The following is a 10,690-nucleotide window of genomic DNA, read 5'->3' on the forward strand; positions in this document are numbered from 1 at the left end:
GATCCGGTTCTTGCAACCTTGGGTTTTTTAACTTATGAAAATAAATCCATGCTTCAACAAGGTCAGAAACCCACTGTCCCATCACGTGAGGATTCATCAGTATGCTGAAAATTACGACACGAATGACCTGAAGAATTGGTACGAAAGGCAAGTCATATGCAACTATTGCTACAGCAATCCATTTTTGCAAATGCATTTTATGAATTCGAAGAAAAAAAAGGTGATATTTTATCACTATAAATATAATTTGTCAATACATCTACTTATTCGAATTTTAGTAGTTGGTGAGATGACATAAAAAAATAATTCGTCTTAATTTTCAAACCTATCTTTGAAAACTTAAAAAGTGAGTATCATGAAAATTTGGAGTCAGACAATAACATTAAGGTGAAAGTACATGGTGATGAAAATTAAGTGCATTATCTTCAAACTTTCAATGATAGGTTTGAAAATTAAGATAAATTATTTCTTTATATCATCCCCCAACTATTAAAAACCAAATAAGTAGATGGACTGAATAAATTATATTCATATATCACCCTTTTCTTTGTCAATGCATTTACAAAAACAGATTGACTCGTAACAATAGCTAAATATGATCTGCCTTTTATACCAATTCTTCAGGTCATTCATGTCGTAATTTTCTAGTATACTAATGAATCCCTGCGCCAATATGGGAGTGGAAAAGGTTCATATTCCAGAAAAAAAAAACCAAGAAAGAACGTTCAGGTAGAGAGAGAAAGAGAGAATTTCAATAATAGTAGGAACCCACGACAGAAGAGATTGAAATTCTAGAAAAATTTTGTTCAAATGGCAAAAATATTGATGTACAAGGACAATGAGGGAATGCAAATTGCATGCAGAAGTTCAACAAAAAGGTTACAAGTCAATATACCTAAGTTCTACATATGGCTATACCAAAGTTTATCATAACTGAACCAATAATCAACCCGATCATACAACTAGGTTACTAGTTGAACCGACTAACGCGGTCACCATTAAATATAAATATAAAATTACAAAAAAATATGCTTAAAAAGTTAAAATTAAAAATTTAAAAACATGTCTTCACAAATATATTAATAACAATCAAATATCAATCCTTAAATATAGCTAATGTTGCAAAGAAAAATAAAATAAACTAGTCATTAATAGAAAATACTTTATCAATTTAAAGGAAGAGAGCAAAATATAACACAACAAATAAATCTAGTCAAAATAATGATCTCCAAGTCAGCATCTATATCTTCAGCAGACAGATTTGGAGCTTGACTAATACTATCTATGTAAGAATAAAACCAATCAATACTAAGAATGAAATCTATTCTTACAACAAATTCAACAACGAATTCAACTACGATAATTTTCATCAACAAAAAAATTAGCTCCAAAGATGATTTACAACAACAAAAAATATAGCAAAGTGATTATTTCAATAAGAGCACAAATTCAACTCAGTGATGATTTTCATCAACCAAAAAATTAGCTCAGTGATATTTTCAGCAACAAATTCAACAACAAATTCAAAAAATCCTACTTCGTTCATGATTTAAAGCAACATTTAGATCAACAAGGCAAATAATAGATTAACAATTCAACATCTTAAAATACAGGAAGAAGGGAAATCCAAAAAAGACAGAATAGGAGAAACGATGATTCAAGGACTCACCAACGGTCCACGGCGACTCGGCCACAGCGAGGAACCAAAACCAGAAGACAACGACCCAGGTAAGGCAATGAAACAAGCAACGACCCAAGTTGCTTCTGTTGCCGGTGACGAGGAGCTCAAAGAAGACCACGAGACGTTGAGACGTCAGCAACGAGACAAGACAAATGAGTTTGAGTTTGAGTGAGATTAAGAGAGACTCTAGTGGGCTAATGGCAGTAAGAGAAGACAGAGTTTGAGTTTGAGTATGAGAATTGAGTAAAAAAGGCCATTAATGACGAATAAAAATAAAAGTAAATTCTAATACATACTAACCTAGAGTCATATTAATCTACCGAACTCAGTCAAATACAGTAGGATAGCAACGTTGCAAACACCGCACAGCAGCCAACACCTCCTAAAACCAACAAAAATCAACCACAAAGAACAATTGTTAAAACCAAACTTAAAATGACAAAAAATTCAAATACTAAACGATCAAAAAAGATTTAATAATCTAAAATACTAAATCAATTAAATTGAAGGAATACTCACCAATAACAAATAACAGTTTCAGAATCTTAATTCGAGCTCCAAGGAAGAGAAAATCCAAGAGAGAACGTTCGGCTAGAGAGAGAGAATTTTAATAAGAGTAGGAGTCCACGGCCCAAAACAAGGACCTGAATAAATGTTCGGGATAGAAGAGGTTGAAATCCTAGAAAAAATTTGTATAAATGGCAAAAATATTGATGTATAAGGGGAATGAGGGAAAGCAAAATGCATGCAGAAAAGAGTCTGAGGGTGAGGTGAGTGAAAAGAGGTAAGGTTTTAGTTAGGAGCATAGTTGTCACCAAGGTTGCGAGAACTAAACCGGTCAATGAACCGGAGGAGGGACTAGTTCAGTAGCTCAGAGGTCCAATTGGGGTTAAACCGGTTTAATTAAATATAAAATAAAATTATTAAAAATTTAATATATAATTTTTAATATTTAAATTTAATGATTTCTAAATCGATAAATTTAAAAGTTTACTTAATAAATTATCTATAATTTATGTTAAATGTTCACAAACAACTTCAACCATCAACTCTTATAACTAACAAAAATCAAAATGCGCCTAAATGTCAAATCAGAATCAGAAAAATCTGCATAAACAACTTAGAATCAGAAAAATCTGCATAAATAACTCAGAATCAGAAAAATTCCAACATAAGCAATACAATGAAGCACTGCATCACAACACCATCAACAACTCAGAAAAATCAGCAACCAAAATCAACATATAAGAAAAATCAGCATAAACTACTCAGAATCAGAAAAATTCCAGCATAAATAATGTAGCGAAGCACTGCACCATAACACCATCCCGCATCAATAATTGACAATAAGAAAAATCAGCAACCAGTAACTCGGTAGCTCGAAATAAATAAAATTAACAAAATAACCAAAAATAAACCGAGGCAGCAGTGCTCACCGTCGGCGAATACTTAAATCGAGCAAAAAAAGACGTCGCAGTGAGAGAGACAGAGAGAGAGCTCGAAGAAGGACGTTGAGCTCAGAGCCTCGAGCAGAGAGAGCCACCGCAGTCAGCTGGGAGACGCGACGACAAGAAGAGCTCCGAGCGCGACGGAGAGAAGAGGAGATCAGTGATGAAGGTGGCGGCTAGGGCTTCTGGTGGTGATTGCTCTGCTAGGGTTTAGGGAGTGGCGTTTGTGAGAGAAAGGGGAAGGGGGCGTACTGCTCGTTGGGTTGTGTTTTTTTTTTAATACAAAACAGCACGTTTTGATTGGTGGAACAGTAAACCGAACCTTCAAAAAACTGGGCCAGTTCACCGATTCAGCCGGTTTTTTCACCGATTTTTGCAGGGCAGTTTTGCAGGTCAACCGAACCGGCTAAGGAATTGGTTCTCAATTAATTCGATCGAACCTGTTAATTCGGTTCGGTTTTCAGAACCTTAAAACTTGTCATTTGTCAAAACTAAACTGATGATCAAATCGATCAGACTACTAGTCCATTAATTCAACCAGTGAATTACGCATTGAACCAATAGAACCAACTCCACTTAAATAATTATATAAAATTTTAATATTTTTTTCACAACAAATATTTTTTAAATTTATTTTTATACCAAAGTAACTATTATTTTTTAAAAATTTTAACAACTAATTGGTTATTCTATATTTATTATATTGTTATATACTATGTGCACTTATTGAAAAAATAACAATAATAAATATTCTATAATTGTAAAAGAAAATTGTTATAAATAATAAAAATATTTGTTATTTTTTAGTAGATATTTAATAAAATTTATATTTATAGTATTAATTATTCATAATTAAAAAATAAGTGACTATTATAAAAACTCCATACAAAATTTCAGTACAGTAATAAAATCTCAACACAACCAAAAAGCAATAAGCAACTTAGCAATTTTCAATAAAAAAAAAATCCTCAGTAAACAATAAACTCTAAGCCTCAATAACCTAAACAACCTCGATAAACAATAATCTTAGCACAGTAAACAATAAAATCAGTTTAACAATAACATTAGTTTAATAACCGTCACAATAAAATGTTCATACTCAATCTTCAATTATGAATTTGATTATATATGAAATAATAAAATAATTTTCATGCTCAATCTCATAAAATAATTTATTTGAACTTTCTTTATAAAAAAATCATATAGGCTGACTTACCGCAAAAAAGAGTTACAAACGGCAAAGCGGTTGACAATGGCGATGAAAACCAATCTTGCTAAAGGCGGCAATGGATGCAAGTTGCGACGATGACAAAGCTGGAACTGGAGGCAATGACAAAAACCCAGATGGAGGCTGCGACGAAGACCAGGCTACGCAATTCTCCTCGAGATTCTACCTTTGCTTCTCCTCGCAACGAAGACGACAATTCTGTCTCTAACGTGATGATTTTGCCTCTAACGATTCTCCTCAAGTGCATGACGACGTTCTCCTTGAGCTGGGTCAGGCATGCAAGGACGACGTTCTCTCCGGGCTAGGTCAAGCACACAACGACAACATTCTCTTTAGGCTAAGTCAGGCACGCGATGATGATTTTGAGTTGACTCCGTGAAACTTGAGAGTGAGAGGGAGAAGCAGTAAGGGGGTAGCAGTTAGAGAGGAGAAGCGTGGCGTGAGAGGGGGGAGGAGGGTGGCAGATGCCGATGAGAGGAGTGGTAGAGAGAATCTGTGAAATTTGGGACTGAATTTTTGAAGTGAAGATGAGAGGAGTGATGACACAATCACATAGAGAAGGGTTAGGGTTTCAAAACTATTTTAGTCATTTTAGTCATTTCCTATATACTGGTATGTGGGTACGGTACCCACGAGCAAGGACCTCTCCCTGCTCCCGTTTATTTGACAACTTATATTATGTGATACAATTCTACAAATTTGTAAATATTTTTCTTAACATCAAGAATTCATAGGAGTTTTTATAAGCCATTTTAAATTACTTTTTCATATCTTTTATTATTCTTAGTAGCCTATGATGTACGGATACTGACATGGATACGGGACACGACACGACACAGAACACGTCGACACGCGAATTTTAAAATCTTACATGACACGGGGACACACATACATAAAAATATAAAGTATTTTTTAGATAAATTGTAATGATATTTTTGATATTTTATTGATATTAAAATATAAATTAAAATTTTTAATTATTTTTAATGTCTAATTTTAATTATATCAAGTATTTAAAATATTTTTTTGTTTTAATAAATAATAATATATACTATATCTAAATTTATTTTAAGAATATATATTAAGAATAAGACTGAATACGCTGACACGTGATGGTATTTAGGTGTGTCCGGAGAAAAATTTTTTATTTTTTATTAAGACACGGTTGGACACAGCAGACATGCGTGTCGGACGAGTGTCGTGCCCAAAATGTATCTGACACGCAAACACGACAACTTAGCGAAATGTCCGTGCTTTATAGCTAGTAGCTAACACAAAAAAAAATTTATATTAAAAAATATGTTTATAATTTTATCCGATGACAATAGAAAATATACATGAGAAAATTTACAACCAATTATGATTTATGTTTCACAAACTTGACCATGCATACTACTCACCTCAATCAACTTGCACACTCATAAAATATGTAATTCTTTTGAGTCATGTTCTCTGCACTATTTTTAGGCTAACAACACTTGCATTGTTAAGGGACTAAGAAAATTTCCAATAACTATGCAATCTTTCCAATTATATCTTTAATTTGTTTCACATTTTTCATATATTTCGGAGAATGATATATAATAACATGAAAATCACATACTTTATAGTATCTAATTAAATATGCAAAAATATAACAAATATAATCTTACTAGGTTATAATAAATTCCCCAATGCACATATACATATTTACACTTAGCCTTGCAACCAAAAGCAACATTTTATACTCATCACAAAAGTATATTATCATATTTAGTGTATTTTATCACTCTGTGATTTTGTTCTGTTCTACTTGTGTTGGTTCTTCAACAATTTCTACAAGACATAAACTATGGTTTATTTTCATTCCTAATTTTTCTTTCCTTTGAATACTTCTTTGACTCTATATTACATAAGCTGATAGGCTTCTTTTATAGGTTAGAAAAAGTAATTGTTTTCTCTTTCTCTCTCTCCCTTGGGATTAGAAAAAGAAATTTTATTAGAGGAGTAAAGAAGAGTACAAAAGAGGACAAGACATCCTCACAAAGATGCAAAAATAGCAGCCACGTCGTATCAGGATAAACCATGCAACAAAAGCAACTTATAATACTCACTTCAAAAGCACTTTATGCATTGCTAAAAAGAAATTAACTTACAAATCGCTTGGATCCAATGCTGTTCCTCTCTGCAATTGTTTCAATTATGTACCAAGCATCATTATTAGGAAGTCCCAGCCTAGCTTTCATCAAGACAAAGAATGCTCACTATACAAAAGTATAACATGATATAATTTGATTTCAACAGAACTACAGAAGAATTTAAGCACATAAAATAGCCTAGAAAATACCATGTGTGATGCCAACACCACAAGCTATGCTGTCATGCTGATCTGGCAAAGAAAAAATTGAGACTTTATAAACATCTATGGAAAAAATAGAAGTATCGGTGCATTTAAATCCAAATTCAATTAAATCTACAATGCTTGGATGGTTGGTTAAGAGATCAGAAAGAATATATAGAGAGAGAGAAAGAGAGAGAGAGAGAGAGTAATCCCTGTACAAAACCTAAGGTTACGAGAACCAAACCGATAAAGGAACTGGTTTAATGGTTCAAGAGTTTAACTGGGTCAACCTGAATTCAACCAATTTGATTAAATATAAAATAAAATTATTAAAAATCTAATATATAATTTTAAATATTTAAATTTAATGATTTTTAACTCCGTCTATGTTACACTTGCGGTACATAGCCGGTCCCAAGCCCGGATAAAGGAGGAGGGTTGTGTTAGGTCTTCGACAACCAACATAAAAATATAGTCGAACCCACATGACATGAATCAAAGACATTATTGCGCTAAAGCTAGGTTATTGCCCAGAAGCAATGTGCTGTATGGCTCGAGTATGGTGTCAAATGAGCAAGAGCCACTGCATTGGTGCCCGGATGTAGTGTTAAATGAGCAAGGGTTCTCGCATTTTCGTGAACGGACGAGGGTAAATAAGCTAGTTCACAAAGTAAAAGGTAAAGGTTAGAGTGATAGAAGGTTGAGATTTGGGACATGGAACATAGGCACTCTAACAGGAAAGTCTATGGAGGTGGTGGACACCATGACAAGGAGGAAGATTAAAATTATGTGCCTACAAGAAACAAATGGGTTGGTGTGAAAGCTAGGGAGTTAGATACTTATGGTTTTAAACTTTGGTATACAGGAAAGGTGAAGAACATGAATAGGGTTGGAATAATTGTAGATAAGTAGTGGAAGAAGGACGTAGTGGATGTCAAGAGGGTGGGAGATCGGATCATCTCTATCAAACTTGTGGTGGAGGGAGGTGCTTTCCATGTGATTAGCACTTATGCACCGCAAGTGGGTTCAGACGAACAACACAAGATTAGGTTTTGGGAGAATCTAGAGAGTTTGGTTCAAGACATACCTTTGGGAGATAAGATTTTCTTAGGAGGAGATTTAAATGGCCATGTTGGGAGAGAAGTGACTGGATATGGGAGTATTCACGGAGGCCATGGTTTCGGAGTGATCAATGCCGAGGGTAAAACTATTTTGGACTTTTCTTCAACCTTTGATATTCTCATCGCAAATACATGTTTTAAAAAGAGAGACGAACATCTTATGACCTATAAGAGTGGCATGACAAGCTCTCAAATCGACTTTTTCTTGTTGAGGAGAGTCGACCGGAAATTTTGCATTAATTGTAAAATTATCCCGAGAAAGAGTTTGACAACACAACATAGGGTGCTCGTCATGGATTTTTGCGTTGAGCAAAAGTTGAGGAAAAGACATCATATGAAGAATCCAAGGACGAGGTGGTGGCAGATGAAAGGTGAGGAACAAAGAAGCTTCCTAAGACGGGTAGGAGAAGAGGCAAAGTGGGATGTAAATGGAAGCGCGAAAGAGATGTGGAGGGAGATAGCAGAAGTTATTAGAAGAACAGTGATAAACCACTATTTTATGCTTTATATTATGCTCAATTTATTGATTTCTATCAAGTCTTTACTCACTTATTCATATAAATTGCACGATTTTACAATTCCTTCCTTACTCCTTAATATATGTGAAAATATGTTTCCTAGACCATAAAATTATTAATTTTAATTATCCTTTATTATCGATACCGTGATCCGTGTGTTGAGTATTTTCAGGCTTTATAGGGCAGGAATGGCTTAGAGAATAGAAAGGAAACATGCAAAAGTGGAAGGAACGCGCGGAAATGAAGTTTTGACAGAAATGGCAGCGATGCGCACGCATGGACGACGCGAACGCATGCCTAGCGCAAAGCACAAGCGATGCGTACGCATGACTGACGCGTACGCGTGACAAGAAAAACTTCCAAATGACGCGCACGCGTGACCCATGCGCATGCATGACGGACGCCATGTGCAGAAAATTGCAGAAAACGTCCCCAGCGATGGACTCATTTTCGGCCCAAATCCAAGCCCAGAGAACACAGATTAGAGGCTATAAAATGGGGGAATGCATCCATTCAAAAAAAAGACTTGACATAACATTCATTATTCGCAATTTTAGATTTTAGATGTAGTTTCTAGAGAGAGAGAGAGGTTCTCTCCTCTCTCTTAGGTTTTAGGATTTAGGATTTCTATTAGTTTTAGGCTATTTCTTCATAATTCCAGGTTCAATGTTCCTTTAATTTAATTTTTCTTCTACTTTTATTTATTCTATTACTTTAATTGTTTATTTTCCCAATTTGGTTTATGAACTCTCCATGTTAGATTTGATTTCTTTATTTAATGCAATTTGAGGTATTTCAGATTTATAATTGCTTTCTTCTATTTATGATATAATAATTTGGATTTTTCTCCTCTTGGCTTTGGTTGAGTAATTGGTGACACTTGAGTTATCAAACTCCTTTGTGATTGATAATTAGAATTTTCTGATTGGTTTGGATCCCTCTAAAGCTAGTCTTTCCTTAGGAGTTGACTAGGACTTGAGGAATCAAATTGATTACTCCACTTGACTTTCCTTTATTTAGTAAGGGTTAACTAAGTGGGAGCAGTGAACAATTCTCATCACCAGTGATAAGGATAACTAGGACAGGATTTCCAGTTCTCATACCTTGCCAAGAGTTTTTATAGTTAGTTTGTTTCCATTACCATTTACTATTGTTGCTTTTTATCTTATACAAAAATCCCAAAATATACCTTTCCATAACCAATAATAAATATACCTCCCTGCAATTCCTTGAGAGACGACCCGAAGTTTGAATACTTTGGTTATAAATTTTATTGGGTTTTGTTACTTGTGACAACCAAAATTTTTGCACGAAAGGATTCTTTACTGGTTTAGAAACTATACTTACAACGAGACTTCATTTGTAAAATTCTTTACCGGTAGAAATCCGTTCGTCAAACAGCAAAAGAAAGCTTTGGTGAATCTAAAGGAATAGGACCAAGAGACAAGGAGTCCTGGTGGTGGAATGCAAGTGTACAAGAAAAGATAAAGATAAAAATGGAGTGCTTCAAATAGTGGTCTTTATGCCGCAACGCAGATAACTGGGAAAAATATAAGGCGGCTAAGAAAGAGACAAAAGTGGCTGTAAGTGAAGCAAGAACAAGAGCATATGAGGGTCTCTACCAGTCTTTGGATACGAAAGAAGGAGAAAAATGTATATATAGAATCACAAAGAGCCGTGAAAGAAGAACGAGAGATTTGGATAAAGTTAAGTGCATAAAGGATAAGGATGGAGAGGTGTTGGCTCAAGAGAAGAAGATTAATGAAAGGTGGAAGAGCTACTTTTACGAGTTATTTAATGAGGAACAGAAGACTCTTCCGAACCTTGGTCGATTATGCACAAGGGAAGAAGATCAAAACTTTGACTACTATCGAAGGATTCGAGACTTCGAGGTAAAAGAGGCTCTAAAGCAGATGAAAAATGGCAAGGCATTAGGACCTGTTAATATCCCAATTGAGGTTTGGAAGGGTCTTGGAGAAAAAGGCATCAAATGGTTAACTAAACTTTTTAATGAGATTTTAAGGTCAAAGAAGATGCCTGATGAGTGGAGAAAGAGCACCTTGGTACCTATCTACAAGAATAAGGGGGATATACAAAGTTTCGAAAACTATAGAGGGATCAAGCTTATGAGTCATACCATGAAGTTATGGGAAAGGGTGATAGAATGGAGGTTGAGAAAAGAGACACAAGTAACAGAGAACCAATTTGGATTTATGCCAGGCAGATCTACCACTGAAGTGATATACCTATTAAAAAGGATGATGGAGAGGTATCGTAGTAATAAAAGGAATCTACATATGGTGTTTATTGATTTGGAAAAAGCGTATGATAGAGTACCAAGGGAGGTCTTATGGAAGGTTTTAGAAAAGAGGAG

The 10,690-nt window shown here is 34.7% G+C and overlaps 1 long non-coding RNA gene across 1 annotated transcript; it reads right to left on the reverse strand.

Moving 5' to 3' along the window:
• Positions 1–1,303: 1,303 nt before the first annotated feature.
• Positions 1,304–3,377, reverse strand: LOC130965423 (uncharacterized). Its single transcript, XR_009081222.1, has 4 exons — positions 3,118–3,377; positions 2,201–2,325; positions 1,982–2,063; positions 1,304–1,875 (listed from the first exon to the last, which is right to left on the reverse strand). It is a non-coding gene; the product is annotated as an uncharacterized LOC130965423 (long non-coding RNA).
• Between the last annotated feature and the right edge of the window lie 7,313 nt (positions 3,378–10,690).

Source organism: Arachis stenosperma, chromosome 1 (genome assembly GCF_014773155.1).
Source record: "Arachis stenosperma cultivar V10309 chromosome 1, arast.V10309.gnm1.PFL2, whole genome shotgun sequence".
Lineage (NCBI taxonomy): Eukaryota > Viridiplantae > Streptophyta > Magnoliopsida > Fabales > Fabaceae > Arachis > Arachis stenosperma.